This window comes from Pongo abelii, chromosome 2 (genome assembly GCF_028885655.2).
Source record: "Pongo abelii isolate AG06213 chromosome 2, NHGRI_mPonAbe1-v2.0_pri, whole genome shotgun sequence".
NCBI lineage: Eukaryota > Metazoa > Chordata > Mammalia > Primates > Hominidae > Pongo > Pongo abelii.
The window spans coordinates 71985715-72006019 of NC_085928.1; the positions used below are offsets into that span (position 1 = coordinate 71985715).

Here is a 20305-nt window from a genome sequence, read left to right on the forward strand (position 1 = left end):
TGGATCATGATATTCTCATCAGGAACATGAGGATGTTGCAGTAGATATATAAGAATATGTCTTTTGGCTGTGAAATTCTGTGATTCCCTAACTTGAACTACCTCTAAGTGAAGCAGGAACTGAGAATTTTCATTCAATGTTGCCTTGATCCCTAGACTAGAAAATAATAAAAGTTTTATACGGTTGCACTGAGACTGGCTTTTCTTTTTTTAGCGTTGGGGATTTCCTGTGCTACTTTAGTTAAATAGATCATACGCTCTGGATTCTTGAGAGGAACCCAGTTGAAAGAGTCACACTTTTGTTCTTCGAGATGAATGGGAAAATGGAGCATCCTCAAGGCCCACAGGACTTGCCAACTCTTAGGGCAGATGTGGGTCAGGGTTGGGTTGTCAGTATCACTCTTTTGGGTCTCTTTGTTCCTCAGGGATAACCCATCTGGGTCGTTCTCATTATGTGAACCACAAGGCAAGAGAAATGGGAAGCTGAAGCTCCTTTTGCAAGGTAGCAAAATAGACTCCATTTTTCATATCATAGGGCTTGCAATTTTATATATGAATGTTTGGAATGTTAAGTTGGCATTAGAAGGGAGATAATCTACCTCTGTTACCTCAACTAATTTTGCAATTTTTTTAATTGGGGGAAGAAAAGGAAGGTATTAAGTTCATTGCCAAGCAAAATTACTCAGCACAACTCTCACTCTCTGAGCTCTCACAAATGAGAGGCGGCTCTCTGTCCTAGATTCTATGCTCCATTTAGGTGTCATAGTCATCACATCAAAGTCACTTTATTGTTGTTTTTTTGCTCAGAAATGCTCATATTTTCCCCCTCTGCAATCTATTGACTACTCTCCCATATAATTTTCCTGGACTTCCTGGGTTGTTCTATTTTACTATTTCCTCAGCAATGACTTAGAAAAGGAATTTGATATTTATAGGACACAGTTCATACCATCCTTTCCTAACTTTATATTCTTGTCAAGTTGTCTGTAAAATGAGTCACTTTCTGTTCCAGCTAACACAGTAAACTTAAAGTTACCATCTTTGGAGGGAGAAGGAAACAACCTAAATGAGTAGAACCCATTATCAATTCAAGGGTTAATACATGTCAATTTGACACTGTAGATATTTAAATATTTTCACTGTCCATAACCACAAGTATTATATTACATTCCTATTGAATCTACCTACAGGAGTCCTTGCCTCTCTTCTCTTCATGTGTCAAAAATATATTTATTTTATTGCTAATGCTTTGGTCAACTCCTGAAATTTGTACCTAGTTTATGATTCTTATCGCTCTGGGATTTTCTGGGGACCACTCCTAGACGTATCTTACTACACATTCTTACAGACCCTTATAAATATCAACCCTTTTTGTCTTATTACAATAGTGATAGACATAAGCTATTTTGAAGAGCCTGCCAAGATGACAAGTTCTCCCAGGGTTATCCAGTCACTTTGCTCACATTAAAACTTTGGACATCATCCAATTTCCTTCAAATGAATGTGAGAGAATACTGAACCATTGCTTACTGAGTTTCTTCTTTTTTTGTCCCTTCGTTGTTCTTTGACAACAATGTTTAATAACCACACTCTCCCACTTCTGTTTCCATGGCTAGTAACCTCGAGGTTGCTTTTGACTCAGATTCTTTCTTTGAGATTCACATTAGTCATACAGTTAGCAATTCATATATATATACAGCTTGGCACGAAGATATAAAGAAAATTGGAATGATGGTCACACGTTCTCCCTGGTCCTTGGTTTCCCTTGTTGCCTTCAGTCTACAACGCTGTGTGGAAACACTGGGCCCCCTGCCTGTTTCTAACCTTTAATGGTTTGGTACATTTTGAATTGCTTGCAGTCACCTTATGAGAGTTGAGTGCACAGATCTTCTTTCATTTACACCTGTCGTACAGAATTACAAAATTTTTGTATCAAGTGGATAGCGTCTTTACTCCTTGGCCTACGTGAATATCCCTTCTGTTCTTCCTTCCTCCCTCTTTCCATTCTCACCTTCCTCCCTCTCTCCTTCCTTCCTACCTTTGTTTCTTCCATTTTCATTAGTCATTTATTGAACACCTATTATGAACCATGTATTGTTCTAGACACTGGAGAGAGCTTGCTCAAGAAAAAAAGAGATGAGATTCCTGGTGCTTATATTTCTGGAAGGCAAGAAAAGGAGGTCCCAGGAAACATTTAAAAGGAATAAAACATAAACAGGATAGCTACATGTAGTGATAAATTCTTTAATAGCAAATATAAAGGGCAATGTAATAAAGAGTGACTTGGGGCAGGTAAGATACTCAAGGGAGACTTCTGAGTTAAGTTAAAACTATCATAACAAGGAATTAGCTAATCATGCAAAGCTTTAAAATAAGAACATTTCAGGCAAAGGGAACAGCTTATGCTATGATGTGGAAAAAACTTGGCTTGACCAAAAAGTCAGAAAAAAATTCATTAAAAATAGTAAAATCAAACTTGAGAGCAAGAATACACTCATCTTACCCATGTTAAAAATGGTTAAACAAATAAAAAAAATGAGTAATGGCATTCCAAAGAGGATACTGATCATTTGTTTTCTCCAGTCATTTGTTTCAATGATACAGGATGGAACTCAGCTTCACCCATTAAATATTGAACTAAACGTCTGTGGCACTGTAACCAGACGGCCAGTGTAGTATATCTGGCTCTATTACGTTATCCCAGCCCTCCATTCCCAACTTTTTAAAACAAGAAAATAACTCTGGAGAACGGTACAGAGGCATGGGTGCCTGCTATAACATAATACCAAAGTCTGAAAATTAGGAACTGGAAGTACAGGCATGCACCTGTGTGTCAAGAAGCAGGTGCAAGATTATGCAGAATCCTGCTATTCGTAACAAACAACTAAATATCATTCATACTAAACTAAATATATTGTGTAATGTCCATACAATGGAATGCATTGTGATATGTTTATACAACAGAATGGGAAAGACCCAAGGAATGCTACAATCGAGAGCATGAATGAAAACCTCAAATGTAGAGTTGAGTGAAGGAAGACAGACATACAAGAATATATACTGTTAAGATTCAATGTATTTAAACTTCAAAAAATAGTAAAGCCGGGTATTTTTGGATACATGGTAATGCAGTAAAACTATAAAGAGAGATACTAACCATGACCATAAAAGGAAGGGTAGCAGGTGGGGAGAAAGGTAGCTGGAGTTGGGCCAGGCTGTTTAGTGATTCTCAGGAGCAGGCAATTATCAGTTTTTTGATTTAGGTAGCATTACATGAGTGTTCTTTTTTTCGGGGGACAAATCACTGACCTATATATTTTTATGGTGTACTAATCTATATGTCTATTAAATTTTACAATAAAAAATAGTAACTAGCATAGTTTCTGGCCCACACTAAATGTTCCATATATTAAAATGGAAGGTATTATAAGCTCTGAAAATACATTTCTCCTCCTCATCTAGGAAAGGAAGGATTAAGTGAAATGTTTCCTAAGTGCTTTCCTTTTTTCTTTTTTTTTTTTTTTGAGATGGAGTCTCACTGTGTTGCCCAGACTGGAGTGCAGTGGCACAATCTTGGCTCACTGCAACCTCCACCTCCTGGGTTCAAGTGACTCTCCTGCCTCAGCCTCCTGAGTAGCTGAGATTACAGGTGTGCACCACCATGCCCAGCTAAGTTTTGTATTTTTTAGTAGAGATGAGGTTTCACCATGTTGGCCAGGCTAGTCCCGAACTCCTAACCTCAAATAATCCACCTGCCTTGGCCCCCCGAAGTGCTGGGATTACAGACGTGAGCCACTGCACCCAGCCTCCTTTTCTCAAAGGAAAAAAAAATTTATTTAAGAAATGGTTTATAGCTGCATCCTGATTCCTGGGCATTGGAGGAGGAGAGGAAGAAACAATTTAACCTACTGATTCTACTAGTCTACTCTGGACTCAGCTCTCTATGTATAACATGAAATCCAGATTTATTTTCATCTGAACTAACATTTGGAAATAATAATAATAAGTATTAATGAATGAAAATATTTGTCAAACCCCAGAGTAGTTTAAATCTTACTGTATTATATGCTCTATAGGTACTAAATTTCTATTTTGCATTTCATTACATGTATATAATTAGTAGATTGATTGCAATAGTTTGAAGTGTGTCTTTTTTTCCTACTACTTTAAGAAGCCATTCTTGTCTGGTTACCATGGAATCCTTGGAATCCACATTGTAAGGCACATAGTAAGCAGTCAAGAATATTTGTGGTTCTACCGACTGAAGTGATCCTATCTTGTGACTCATTCATGGCACGTCTATAAGTCAAGGTAAAACGAGCTGTTGAAACAGATATACCCAAATTCTCAGTGATAAACAATAGTTTTATTGTCAGGGATCTAGACAGGTGATACTCCATGCAGTCACTGGTGATGGAGGCTTTGACAAAACATCTCACTTTTCCCCAGGTTGAGAGGTTAGTGATATCCAATGCTCAGGGGGGGAAGAAAGAAACATATGGGAGTACACTGCTTGAGTGACAGGTGCGCTAAAATCTCAGAAATCACCACTAAAGAACTTTTCCATGTAGCCAAAACTGTACTCCAAAAACTATTGATATAAAAGAATGTAACATTAAAAAAAAAGAGAGAGGCAGGCACATGGGAGATCATACAGAAGATCTTGTAGGCCAGGCCTGGAAATGGCATACCTTCCTTCTGCTCATATTTTACTGAAGCAAATCCAGTAAGTGGCATCTCTAGGTGCAAGGTCATCTGGGAGATGCAGTTGCTGCCTAATCTGGGCCACTCCTCCTTGGCAGTAGGGTCTCCTAGAAGGTTTTTCTACCATGCAACTCTAGTGGACAGCTGGCTCTCTATGCCACAAGACCATTCAATTAGTTTATTTCTACAGCTTTATACACCACACACACCTGTCTCAGCTATATTATAAGCAGGTGAAAGGAAAGAGATTAGATTTAAGTTTGAGTTTTGAAAGGATTTTACTTTGTTTTCTCAAAGCCACCATTTTAGTGTGGCCAATGTAGATTACTGCTTTGTGTTTTAAGAAACTACAGAGCGAACTAATATTTAATTTATATTTTTGCTCAATTTTGAGGACCTTAATATATTATACACTTAGAGACTTACCAGATCCCTTTATAAATATCACAGAGAGAGAAAGAGAGAGTGCTTGCTCAGAGTTTTCTAGAGAATATCTCAAACCATTCAACACTCAAAACAGAGAACAGTTCTTTTTTGCTGGAAGATTAATCTTCATTCTCACACTGTCCTTGGTAAAATTTGAAATTACAACCTCAATTCCTTGATTCATACCAACAAAGGAATATTTTCAAGGGCTTGCTTCTCTTTCACACCAAAATTTCAGTTTGTTAAAGCAAACAATATCCTCCCTTTTACCCTGCATTTCAGGCTATTCCTGAACCGTATGTTTCTGATCTTTCTTACTAAAAGTCAGCTGTTAGACATTTCGGCCATTCAAAAAAAGGAGATTTTGAAAATTCTGATTTCCTAAAAGACTATCTCAAGGTGCTGAATGATAACCAGGAACTGGGAATTGTGGAAATTCTTGCTTCCAAGATTTCAAATTAGAGCTCACAGTATCTTTGGCGTAAGCTACATAAAGAAGAGCATCATGGCACTGAGTGATTTAAACATGAAAAACAGGTACAGGTAATGTGGTTCTAACCAAATCACTGATGTACTGCAGATTAGACAGAATTAATACATTTTTATGCTGCAGTCTCTATAAATGAGCCAACAAATATGCAGCAAAATTCTGAACTGCAGCCTTGAAATAAAGAGCTTAATGTAATTCAGTGCTTATTGGTTGCCTAGAAACTAACTTGGAAGGGGGTTGGGGAGGGAGAACTAGAAAACATGAAGGGTTCATAGGTTTAATAAGGAAATTATTAACTCTGAACTGCTTGGGGATGTGATAGATATATTCCACAATGTGCTCCTCTCCCAAGAGCTCTGTAATATGTCCGAGGGCAACGTTAGGGGGCACGCAGAAGAGGCTGCTATAGAATGACAGGGCAGTAGTGAAGGCTTTGGGCAAACATCAGCATATACAAACCTCCACAGTTGCTGCTACCTGAGATCATCTCAACTTGTTGACAACCTGCAGCTATGGGTAAAGCTTGCTTATTTTCTTTTCCTAAATTATTTTTTCTAGAAACATATAGCTTAGGACTTGGTTATTACATGAGACATTTTCCCAATTCATTATATCACTAAGGATATTTTAAAAGCTTATTTGGGGAAGGTAGGGGATGGGGAGACAGAAGATAGCTTAATCAATTTTATATTAAGAAAAGTGGGCCAGGTGCGGTGGCTCATGCCTGTAATCTCAGCACTTTGGGAGGCCAAAGCAGGCAGATCACCTGAGGTCAAGATTTCGAGACCAGCCTGACTGACATGGTGAAACCCCGTCTTTACTAAAAATACAAAAAAAAAAAAAAAAAAAAAAAAAATTAGCTGGGCGTGGTGGCAGGCACCTGTAGTCCCAGCTACTCAGGAGGCTGAGACAGAAGAATTGCTTGAACCGGGGAGGTGGAGGTTGCAGTGAGCTGAGATCACACCACTGCATTCCAGCCTAGGGAACAAGAGCAAGACTCTGTCTCAAAAAAAAAAAAAAAAAAAAAAAAAAGTGAATGGGCTGAGAAATGGGCACACATATTCAGCAGGAAGCCTTTTGGAAGAGGAGAAATTAACCAGTTTTGATGTTTCAATTGTAAATCACGTGGTGTGAAGGGCTCATTGAGAACACTCATGTTACAGTCCCATTGTTAGTTCAACTTCTTTATTTGAATATAGAAACCGAGGGGGAGGAGATGATGCCTAGGTGGCAATTCACAAGGTAGCATTTTAGCATTTCTTCTAAAACTGTTAAATAAATGGCCCTCTCAATTTTAGAGCAGTACATACACAGGAGGTACTGTGCTTTAGCTTCTCAGCTTCAAAGAGTTTCTCAGGGAAGAAATATTTTATCCTAATTATTTTTGACAGGAATTAGGTCAGATTAATTAGTTTAAAATTCAGCTGAACAACAACGTCTTTGCTAATTACTTCAGGGTGCATACATAATTCATTTACAATAGCAAAAAAAAAAAAAAGGAAAATACTGGGAAAGAATGCTACCTAACACTGACCTCTTTGATGGACCATTCATAAAAAGAGGACCCTATGTGACCAAAAGGTGTGATGAAGAGCAGAGAGTTCCTTGAGCATTTTATTAAGTATGAAGATGAATATTTATTTATATAAATATGCATTTTTATGTAGCTTTATGTTTTTAATTACTTATATTTAAAATAAACATTTATTTATTTATTTATTTATTTGTAAACAGTGTCTCCTTCTGTCACCCAGGCTGAAGAGCAGTGTTGTGATCGCAGCTCATGTATCCTCTGCCTCCTGGGTTCAAGTGATTCTCCTGCCTCAGCCTCCTGAGTAGATTACAGGCATGCACCACCACGCCTGGCCAATTTTTGCATTTCTAGTAGAGATGGGGTTTCGCCATGTTGGCCAGGCTGGTCTCGAAATCCTGGCCTCAAGTGATCCGCCTACCTCGGCCTCCTAAAGTGCTGGAATAACATGCGTGTTGCAGACCTAAATATATTTTAAAAAATACTTTAGAATGTAACGTCAAGGTAAGACAGAGTAAGAGAGTGAGTGGTGAGGAAGTGAGTTTTAGAGAGAAGATAGTCCTAGCTCAGTCCCTTACCTTACCTTAGGCAATGCACATACCTGCTCTGAGGTTTAGAGTTTTTTTGTTATTGCTGTTAAACTAGTAATAGCATTTAGCACCTACTTTATGGCCTGTTGTGAGAATTACACGAGATAATGTATATAAACCTCAGCACCTGACATAGAATAAGTATTTAATGTTTGTTAGTTATTATCGTTTCTATAGTAGTATGGGAAATTAAATAAATGTTTGCCCTACTGCCTACATACTTCTAAGCTTGCCCCCAAATTACTTTAAAGTGAATTATACCTTTTGGCTCAGATTGCATTAGAAAGGCCGCTTTAAATTTAGACTCAATTTTCTACAGGGGAAAAAAATAGACGGACTAAAATATTTCAGTAGATTAAATATTGAGTAATATTAAGCAAAAATCAAAGGTGTTTGGGAGGTCTTGGACAAATATCAAATAGTAGAGTGTAAGTATGCATTATCTGTCCGGTGTCCTACTCAGGGATAAGAAAGCATTTTAAAATCTTTTATTCATGAAGAGAAGCCCAAATAAAGATTGTGGAATCTCTTGATATTTAAAGGCTTGCTCACAGATTTTTTTTTTTAGACTGCATGAGACAAACAAATGTATCTACACTTGGGTTCTGTTAGTCTAAAATTCTGGGCTAAATTATGACTGGATTTGGGGACATATAATCAAGCATCTAAATACATGTAAAATAAAGACGAATTTTGCTGGCAAACAAACTAGTTCCAGCTTCTGGCATTAGAACTACTTAGATTTTCTTTTCAAATACTAGACTATATTTACAGCTTAAAAATTGGGTGGAATAGGAGCCATTAAAAACTGATGACATTGAAGGAAATAATAACAATATTTTCCATATGTAAACCCAAGTTGAAAATACAATTGGTAACTCTGTCTGCTCAGTGCAAAGTATTTTGATGCTTAACACACATGTTATCATGATTGCCGCTACTTTAATTCCCACATCTCACCGGCAAAATAATTGAATAGTGAAGAGAATAAATGTCTCTCACAGCATGTGAGGCAAAAACCAGGATGGTTCAGATCACATTTGGCCAAAGAAATGCTTTCTTATTTCTCTTCTAGAACTGTGTGTCTGAACACTATCATGGGCTGTCCAAAGTGTTTTATTAGATTGTTCTTCCCCCTAAATACCTGATTTCTGTATTGGAGGCATGCTCTCTTCCCTGGAAACAATTTTCCTTTTAAAGTTGTAAAACACCCATTAAAATGAATAACTTAACAACTGCCGTCAGAGAATAAATTCTTAACAAATATAGTCTGCAGCATTGTTAAGAAAACAACAAAGGAAGGCCTATGTACTTACTTTACATGGATAAAATTTCCAATGAATCTTTCGCTATTTCGGGGAGAAAACTTTAGCTATTAATGGGGAAAAGGAAGCAGGTGTTAGGGTGGATTGGGAAGGAGAGTGCAACTATCTTGAATTGCTGAATTGCAAACTGCAGTAATCATCAAACTCAGGTCATTTCTGGTCTTACTTTTTCTCTTTGACAAAAGAGCAACAAAAGATCATGAGAATCCAGATCTGAGCCACATCACACGCACTTTTCTAGTCTCTATACTTCTCAATTATCAACCAGCTGTAATTGATATTGTCATTTCCATTGGCAGTGGCAGCACAACAGGTAGTGAAAATGGGTGCAGCGAGAAAGATGTGGCTGAAATATTTTCTCCAACACAGACTGAGATCTTAACCTACCTTATAAAAATGTTTTCTGCATTAAATTTTACATACAGGAAGATTTTAGCAAATGTCTTGATATATTGTTACTATAAAATAATGAAGGATAGTATTGTTACTTTTGTGATTCTTATCAATATCAAATAAATTTTCTACAGTACACTGTAGACTGTCAAATAAATACAGTCAACTGTAGTTCTAAATTCAAAGACATTTTAATTTTAAATAGAGAGCATAAACATAGGATATAAGTAAATGAGAACAGATAAAAAATAATTTTATGAATAGAATGTCATTGTAGCATTTGACTACACTCGTGACCACTTTTATTATCATAAAATATGAATACTTACTTTTTCTTGAATGCCACCTCTAGGTTTAACTATGTTATGTGCTTTACATATGAAATTTCATTGAATCATTGCAGTATAACTAAGCCTGGTGTTATCATAATCCTCATTGTAGAGATAAAGAAACAATTGAGCTTACATGAAGTTCAGTAACTCTGCTCAAGTCCCCCAGCAGCTGATCCTTAAACACATGAGAGTAGTTGTCCATATCTCTGGTAGACATGACTAGTAGACGGGTTGATACTTGTGAACCACTGCACCTCACTATACACTTTCTAAATTTGTTTGAGCATACTTAAACTCGTTGTCCACTGTTTAGTCTTTGCCAGAAAAGATGGAGGTAGAGTGACAAGAGTGTGTGAAGGAAAGAGTAGATCGCTTAGAAGTTTGGCCCCATGGATTTAGGTTGACTGCACAGCAGTCTGGACCACCACTAGGGGGCAGGCTGATGCTAATTCATATTTCTATCATTTTTGGCCTAACCATAATGCACAGAACCCAAAGCAGCACCTTAGTTTGCTCCCCACTATCCAAGAGAGCACAGTTCTTTTTTTTTTTTTTTCAATGAATGCAGGTATAAAAGTAAGTGAATATGTGCTTATTAGGGCAGGGATGAAAGAGTGTGAATGTAAAATATTGCAGCCACGTTAGAAAGACGTTGGACTATTTCTTAGAAAGTTCAACCCAAACTTAACATACAACCCAGCAATCAGACTCCTAGATAACTATCCTGGAGCAATGAAAACCTATGCTTACATAAAGATTTTCATGTGAATATTCATAGCACTATCATTCACGAATAATGGTCAAAAAGGGGACGTTATCCAGATGTCCATCAGCTGATGAATGGATACACAAAATATGCTCTATCCATAAAATGGAATACAATGCAGCAATAAAAAAGGAATAAACCACTGATACATGTTACAACAGGAGGGAACCTCTCCAACAATATACTAAGCAAAAGAACTCTGACACAAAAGAACCCAGACACAAAAGAACCCACATGTTGTATGGCTTCTATGAAGTGTCTAGAATAGGTAAATCTGTAGAGACCCACAATGCATGTGTATTTACCTGGGGCAGAGTGTAAGAATGTGGATTAACAGTAAACGGGTATATGGAATATGGAGCAATGAAATGTTTTAATACTAGATTGTGGTGATGCTTGTAAACTCTGTAATTTTATTAAAAACCATTGAATTGCCGGGCACAGCACTGTAATCCCAGCACTTTGGGAGGTTGAGGTGGGTGGATCACAAGGTCAGGAGTTTGAGACCAGCCTGGCCAATATGGTGAAACTCCGTCTGTACTAAAAATACAAGTAGCCTGTAATCCCAGCTACTTGGGAGGCTGAGGCAGGAGAATTGCTTGAACTCAGGAGGCGGAGGTTGGAGTGAGCCGAGATCGCACCACTGCACTCCAGCCTGGGTGACACAGTGAGACTCCATCTCAAAAAAAAAAAAAAAAAAAAAAAAATTGAACTGTATACTCTAAAAAGATGAATTTTATAATATGTAGATTATACTTCAATGAATCTGTTTAAAAAAACTTTAAAATGAAATTAGGGATGCAGCACATCAGGTATGAGATACCACATTCACTCAAGTTGTTTCCCTCCTAAAAACATCTCACCCTTCAGTCCACATTCTGCTGCAGCAACTTCCTGCCCTTCTAGTCCGAACTTCTTTTATAACATTTTGCCTCTGCTTCTTGTCTCTTTATCCTCATCTCATATTCAACCCTCAGCCCACTGCAATCTGGCTTCAGCCCACATAATTCTACCAAAATTGTTCCTGCCAACTTTGTGATGACCTCCTTTTTGTTACATCCAGTGGGTGTTTTTAGCTTTTATCTTTACTTTATCTCCCAACACTTTGACCCTGTTCACCACTCTTGTACCCACTATTTTCTTATAGAATTTGCAATGTTTTATTCTCCTGGTTTTCCTTCAATACCTCCAGTTGCTTATTTACAGTCTTCTTTCTGGGTTCTTCTTTCTTTGTCCATTGCTTATGTTCTGATACTACTCAGGACACTAAACAAGATCCTCTTCTCATTATACTTCAGAGTGGGGTCAGAATGTCATCTCCATCAGAACCATTGGGTGGGGCCCCACTTTTCAACAAGACAGGTTTGGGAACTACATTCTACACCAACTCAATGAGACATGCTGGAGTTGGTGCCCAGGATTTTGAATTTCATTAGGTTTCCTGGTAATTAATCTGACCCCAAAGTTTGAGAATCGTTTCTTTATATATCATCCCCGAGTAATATTGTCTACTCCCATATGTTTAATTACCATCTGCTTGCTGACAATCTCAAAGTTTATATCTCTAGCTCAGATCTTGTTCCTGAAAAGGACTTTGTTCATAATCCGTAGGTACAAATTTCTGCTAGCCATCTCACTTGAAGTCTTACAGAAAGAAAATCTTACTATGCCACCAAACGATTTCATTACTTTCCCTTGCCGATTTCGTTGTTTCCTAGTTCAGTTGAGGAATCAGTCACCACTGTTACAGATCTCACAAATCTAGTTAGCTTCCTTAGCCCTTGATTCTAACTCTCCTTTACAACCAATCTGAAGCCCTCTCAATTTAATCTTCTAAAAGTATGATGATTCCAGCTACTTGTCTCCATTCCCACTTAGAGGTATTCTAGTTGAGGCCAATAGCATCTCTCACCTGGAACCACTATAGCTGGCTCCAAATGAGTTTCTCAGCCTCTGTCTTTGCAACTCTCATTTGTCTATGATCCTTTATTCGTAATGAAATGATTTTTCTGAAATGTGAACCAGGCTGCTTTCTTATTTAAAACATTTCTGTAGAATTCCAGTCGTCTTAGGAGAAAGGTCAAATTCTTTAACTTGATAGAAAGGAACTTCCATGATGCAACCCCAGCTTACCACTCCAGACTTATTATTCCCAATCTCCATTTCATCTTTTCAGGAATTCTAACTTCTAGTTTCATTGAACTCTTACTGCTTTAAAGAATGCCAACTCTTTTATTGCCTCTATACATTTGTATATAATGCTCACTGAGATGAAGCATTCTGTTCCATGTCTTTGGCTGATTTTTACTGATTTGTCAGATATTACCTTCCATGTTACCTTCCCTGGAAACTCTCTGAACCTGTAAGTTCAAATAAAAGGATTCTGCAATATGCAATTGTAATACGCTATGTTGACCCAGCATAGAACTATTATACTGCATGTTAAGTTTTCAGTTTTAAGAATTTACTGAACTCTTTTTCCATTGGACTACAGGCTTAATGGGGGCTGGACCCAAGTGACCAGAACATGGATTTTGCCAATATAAACCTATTGAATTATTCAACAACAGAATGATTTTTTTTTTTTGTAAACCACAATCTAAAAAAAGTGTTACAGTCACATATGTTTAACTTCCACATAATTGAAATTATAATGAAGACTAAAAAATTATGTTGTAGGTTTTTGGATGACACTGTGGATATCGTTTTAAAATACTATTTGAATGTTTAATATAGAATAAATACAAACATATCAACATTTGGGGGAAAAGTATTAGAGAGTGTTAGCATCCTCAGAGCTAACTCAGTATAAACCATACTAAATAATATTAAAAAAATTTTCACTTATTTGGAAACAGAAAATAATGCTATAAATTTTAAACTATTTTATTAGCACCACAAATTCAATAGCATTCTTATTTAAATAGACATGAAAAAGAGTCTTGCTTAAGGTCTATTTTCATGTTGATTTACCTTCTGAATGAATGACATTTTAGAAGTTATATGGCGATTTCCTTATTTAAAACACATTTACCTCCTCAGAAGCCTGTATTTGACTCTGTATATTTTGAGGTGACCTCTTCACTTATAGTTTCAAGGTGTCTCTACTAAAAATACAAAAATTAGCTGAGCACCGTGGCATGCACCTATAATCCCAGCTACTTGCAAGGCTGAGGCAAGAGAATCACTTCAACCTGGGAGATGGAGGTTGCGGTGAGCTGAGATTGCACCACTGCACTCCAGCATTGGTGACAGAGTGAGACTCCATCTCAAAAAAAAAAAAGAAAGAAAGTTCATGAAGATCAGTAAAACAGCCAAAGAAAATATAGGAATGAGAAATTCAAGGCAAAATTTGGCCCACTGGCCCAGAAGATATGGGAATAAACTACTTGTGATGTTTAATGGGAAGCTATAGAGAAGTTAATAGGTTTGTGAACAAATATCCCAAGCTCTCAGCTCGAGGTATGATTTCCCAATTTAAGAAAATTTCTACCCTGAGGGCAATAATTTTTACTCAGATTTTGTCCAAAGAAACTGCCACTATTTCCTATTTTTCTTCCTTTTCCTATTTTCCTAATAAAAGTGTTCAGTATTCTTTGGTGGAATTCTGCCCTATTGTTTGATGTCATGACACTTTCTTGTCATTTGGGGCCACTGGTGCTAACCAGAGCAGTGTAGGATAGATACTAGAAGATGCATTAGTACATTAGGTTATATATCATATTCTTATGTAATTCACACATTCAGTTACTTAACAGAACTCAACTTCAAAGTTGTGTGATTTTATTTGTAGTATTTTTAAGTAATATTTTATTTTTAAATTTGATATATGCTCATTAAGAACGCGTACTAACAATTAGTCACACATCGCTGTAACTGAAAACAAAAATTATTTGGAATAACTTCAGACAGGCCTGATAACCAGAAATATTAATAATGTGTGGAGTCCTTCTCAGCTACTTAACAACTGGGTGATAATTTTGGGACTCTTCACTCTGGTCCACTCCTTTCCCAAACATTCAAATATTCACTTGATCATCTTTGTTTGCCCTAAAACTCTCTGATACAAGAATGCAATATTGTTTTGCAAGCAGAAATACAATTTGGAAAATGAAAACGAGAAAGGAACATTCTTGGTTGTAATTTTCCTAGAGCAGAATGACATTTCAGCTTTAAGAAGAAGCATCATTTTCTTAGAAACGACACAGGTCCAGAGAAATACTGTGACTTGCCTAAGGTTGCACAGACCTAGAATCCATGATCCCGGCCAGTTATCTTCAACTTCAGTCTTATTTCCACTGTATTGATTCTTTGATTCTATTTTCTAGTTCATTAGTTTGTCCAGTGTGATTCACTAATAACTACAGCAGGGTTAATCATAATAAAGTTAGTGAATTATTCTAGACACTCATGAAGCATCTGCAATGTGAAGCCTCTGTAAAGAACTTTTAAAAAAGTAATCCTACTTTATTCTCACAACAACAAAGAAGGGAATCATAGGTATTACCCACATTTGAAAGGACACAAGATATTTTTATTCATATGGATGCATTATTTAAGTTTCTGTAGTTAGAAAATGAAGGACCTCAGATAGGAATCTCCCATGTATGCTTCAAGAACTTGAAAACCTTAGTCTTTTTTTGATACTCACTCATGATTTAGTAAACCTTTTTTTCTGTCTTGAATTTACAATTTGAGTTTCTATATTTAGTCTGTTTTCTCAGAATTTAGCTTTTTACTAGAGGAGCAGGCTACAAAAATGACCCCTATTCTTTACCCCTTCCTTTGCCCTCTGCAATGTAACATTGCAGTTTCTTCCATCAAGAGGTGAGATCCGTTTGTTGACTGTCTTTTGTTTTGTTTTTGAGACAGAGTCTCACTCTTTTTGCTGGAGTGCAGTGGTGTGATCTCGGCTCACTACATCCTCCGCCTCCCGGGTTCAAGCGATTCTCCTGCCTCAGCCTCCAGAGAAGCCGGGATTATAGGCACCCACCCCCATGCCTGGCTAATTTTTTTGTATTTTTAGTAGAGGCGAGGTTTCACCATGTTGGCCAGGCTGGTCTCCAACTCCTGACCTCAGGTGATCCACCTGCCTTGGCCTCCCAAAGTGCTGGGATAACAGGCATGAGCCACTGTGACTGTTGTATTTAGACGAGTTTTGTGACTTGCTTGGCCAATATAATGCAACAAAAGCTAGTCAGCACATAGCAAAGCAAGGAGACAACCTACAGAGTGGGAGAAAATATTTGCAAACTATTCAACTGACAAGGGGTTAATAGCCAGAATATATAAGAAATTCAAACAACTCAGTAGAAAAAAAAAGTCAACGAAAAAATCTGATTTAAAAATGGGCTAAAGATCTCCATAGACATTTCTCAAAGGAAGACATACAAATTGCCATCATCAATAATCATCTAAAAACTGCAATTCAAAACCACAATGAGATATCATCTCACTCCAGTCAAAACGTCTTTTATCAAAAAGACAAAAAATAATGGATTCCAGTAAGGATGCAGAGAAAGGAGAATGCTTGTACACTGTTGGTGGGAATGTAACTTAGTACAGCCACTATGGAAAATAGTATAGAGGTTTCTCAAAAAACTAAAAATAAAATTATCATATGTCCCAAATAAAGGAGATATATACCAAAAAGAAAGAAAAATCAGTATATCCAAGAAATATCAGCACTCCCATGTTCATTGCAGCACTAGTCACAATAGTGAAGATATGGAATCAACCTGAGTGTTCATCAGTGGATGAATGGATAAAGAAAATGTGGCCTATTGGAATATTATTCAGCTGTAAAGAATAAAATCCTGTCATTTACAGTAACATGGGTAGAACTGGAGGACATTATGTTAAGTGAAATAAGAAAGGAAAAGAGAGACAAATATTTCATGTTCTCATTTATATGTGCAAGCTAAATAATTTATCTCATAGACACAGAGGGTAGAATGATGGTTCTCTCATAAAATTGGAATTACTCCATAATCTCCCTGTTAACCTACTTTTTCAATTTACCAACATATTTAGACTTAAAAAATCAATAGGTGTAGACTCTCTTTGTGGTATTAATAGTTAAGAAGTACTCATTTAAATAGTTATGAAGTACCACAACACATTTAACTAATTAGTTTTCCTTGATGCTTATGTGGTTACCAACTGCTCACTACTTTAAGCATCATGACAATAAACATCTTTGTACAGTTATCTCTTTCTCAGATCATTTCCTTAAGAAAGATGTTGAATGGTTAGTCAAGGAGTATATTGAAATCAGTGATACATATTGCATGATTATCATCTGAAAATGAAATATCAATTAACATCTGTATCAAGATTGCTCTCTTGAAAAGTTTGTGAGGGCAGAAGACTGAAAGTATGTATGAGGCCTTCCTTGCATTTCTCTAAAGAAACTATGAGACACTGGGTAAATTATAAGTAAAGAAGCTTAATTGGCTCGCAGTTTTGCAGGATGTATAGGAAGCATAGCAGCATCTGCTTCTGGGGAGACCTCAGGAGGCTTCTAATCATGGCAGAATGCAAATGGGGAGCAGGCTCATCACATGATGAGAATGGGAGCCAGAGTGAGAGAGAGTGGTGGGGGCAGTGCCACACACTTTTAAACACACAGATCTTATGAGAACTAATCATCATGAGAACATCACCAAGTGGATGGTGCTAAACTCTTCATGAGAAATCCGCCCCTATGATCCAACCACCTCCCACCAAGCTCCACCTCCAAAATTGGGAATTACAATTCTACATGAGTTTTGAACAGGGACAAAAATATGAACTATATCAACCGTATAGACTAGGTCTCTCTTCCTGTATACACTGATTATAGTATAATGATAATTTCCCATTCATCCATATTGGAAATTGTCAAATGACCATCTTTTATCTTCGCATATTTCTACTGAATTATCTTAAATATTCGTCATCATTTGTAAGAGTGCTTTATATAGTAAAGATATCCCGCATTGTCATATATATTGTCAGACAAGTTACAACCCATATAAGTTTTTAACAATACCTCAAAGCAAATTTTAATTGTATATGTATTCTATCTTCTCGTATCCTCTGTATTTATCACAGCTATTACTGTATATTTTAAATTGTTTGAGTTTTATCATTTTTGACCAAATACTTGAATTGTCTAGAGCATAATAGTACTGAGGCCAAAGTAGTGGAAGTTGGCTATGATTTTCAAAGGTTTTAGAGTAAATTCCTTAGCCAAACATGCCAAGACGATCTTGTGTCCCTGGGAAAAACAATTATGGCTAAGAACAATTAAGTCCACTGGTAGAAAGATACCTTACTGCATAAGTCTTTATCCTCCAAATGGGTCAGTGTTATCCTGGCATACAAATGATGTCACGTTATTAATGAAAACCAATAGAGAAAATATTTTTAAGGCTATCAAATTGCCGAAAGTCAGAGGTCAAACTAAAATGTATTAGAAGCTGTCAAAAACATGTTACTTCCACGATCATAGACGTCTTTCAATCACATTGAAAAATTATCAGAACAAATTGCAAAGTTTTTAACCTAAAAGGACTCTGGAACTTTTAAAAAAAAAAAAACCTTCTTTAAAAAGAAACCTGCATATTGAATTCTGTCACTCTTCTTATTTAAGAAGTATTAAGCCTTTTAAAAAACCATGGTAATGAGAAGTAGTTCTGTCATCTGTGGCAAGTTTATGTATAAATTTTGTATACCAGCAAATCTGAATACATCTGCTATTAAAAGCACAAGTGTGCCCCCTTCTGAATAAATGAAATATTGAGTCCTATATTTGCACTTAAAATAACCAACTCCCTTCTTTCTGGACAGAATTGAATAAACAAATTTGGGCAAATACTAATGGAGAGTTTTAAGAGCACTCTTTTCTCGAAACATTTATGATTGGCAAAATTCTAAAAGAATATTCAGATGAAATCTGCTACATCTTTTCATATGTGTTTGTTTGTTTCCACAGCTGGAATCCTCTAAAATAAGTCACCCGGGAAAAAATTCTGATCTTATTCTAGACGAAGAATGAAAAGCCAGGAAGCTACATAACCCAAGGTAGGGTGGAAAGAGTTGGTTAGAGAGTTGGCAACTGTTTTGGTAACCGAAATAGTGTTAAAGATGTCAGAAAAATGTGAAGTGACATTCCACTAAGACTGTTCAAAGATATTTTGAAAGACAGTAGCTACATAAGCTAAGTACCTCACTTTGACTTAAGTTTGACTTTGTTCTCTTAGTGCTATAGCTGAGACAAGTCCCAGAAGGATTAAGTAGGTTTTGGGAAATTAATTAATGACTAAGTCATACTTTTATACCTTCATTCAAGTGCTCTATCTGCCAGAAAACGTAGTGATCCAAATGACTATTCTGGTATATTAATGCGTGTTTAATAGATTACATCTATAAAATGATTTATTTCAATCCAGATTCTTCTCTTATTTCTCCTTCTGTAAATTCAGACCTCAAAACAATTTTTGACCAAAATATGCACCGTGTTTGATATACTTCTCTTGGGCAGTGTAACACTTGACTACTTTAAAGTATCATGGAAATAAAATGTGGATGATGATGAAGATGATTATGACAATAGCAATTGTTATCAAAGTGAAAATGCACTTTGTCATAACATTATTAAAGGTTGACAGTTAAATGATAACTTAAATCATAGTTAAATGATATCCTAAGTCAACTGATAAGCAGGGATGAACTTCTAACCAAGTTCTCCAATTTATAATCAGAGAATGTTGTACTTTGTCTTATATTTGCTGTTATGGTGGCAAAAATAATTTGTCTCATTTTAAACACAAAGGCCGACTGATTAAACCTATAGCTACTATTGCTAGTTTTAGTGGGATTGATAGCTACATCAGTTACTTTCTAAAATTCTATAAATGTAATACATTAGAAAAATTTCTATATATAATAATGTATAGAAATTAGAAAACAAAGGCAGAGATTGATGAAATTTGTATAAATATTTAGGATTTTCCTCTCTTTAGCAAACCCATTCACTTTGTGGCCATTTGATTTAGGTCAGGTCTATTTTTTCACATGGTATTTAAAATTCATATCCTCTAAGAATGAAGTAAATTTTTCTCATTTTATTGTATTTATTTCCAGTGCATTTCCAGAAATCACTAACTTCTGACATTATCAGAACTTTGGATAAAATAAACACAGGTTTTTGAATGAAGTAAATATAGTCTATCACCAGTTTAAATTCTTTTCCAATACTATTCTTTCATGATTCTATAAAGATTCTACACAGAATCTTTCCAACACTATTACTCAATAAATTCTCCAGAATACTGTGTTAATATACTTACAAAGTGTTGAATCTTTAAATTGCTGTTCTCAATGGATAAAACTGACTGATAAAAGCACATTTATAAATGTCAGTTGCCATATGGTTTACACTTTTGCTAATGATCAATCACAAGATTAAATCAATCATTGGACAAATACCATTATAAAACTGTGAAATGTTTACGCCAACTCTCTTCTTCTCTCCCCAAGTAACATCACTAATTTGTGCCAATATTTACGAACATTTAACCCATATCTTCTTTCCTCCTGTAAGATTCAAATTCACCAATTGCGTTTAGAGTGGCTACCTATTACTTGGCCAACATATTCTTTTCAAAAGAACATTTATTGAATCAACATATATAAAATATCTCTTTGATTTAATTAATAGGCATTGTGTATTTATTGCCAAAAATATGTTCTCAACTAAAACA

At 36.2% G+C, this 20305-nt stretch overlaps 1 long non-coding RNA gene across 2 annotated transcripts in view; it reads left to right on the forward strand.

Annotated features, from left to right (window-relative positions):
* Positions 1–4201: 4201 nt before the first annotated feature.
* The window catches only part of LOC100938262 (uncharacterized), an 87042-nt gene continuing 70938 nt past the window's right edge, over positions 4202–20305 (forward strand). For both annotated transcript variants that reach the window (XR_008523704.2, XR_008523703.2), the window contains exons 1-2: positions 4202–4310; positions 18535–18623. This is a non-coding gene — a long non-coding RNA (uncharacterized LOC100938262). The remainder of the gene's footprint in view (positions 4311–18534; positions 18624–20305) is intronic.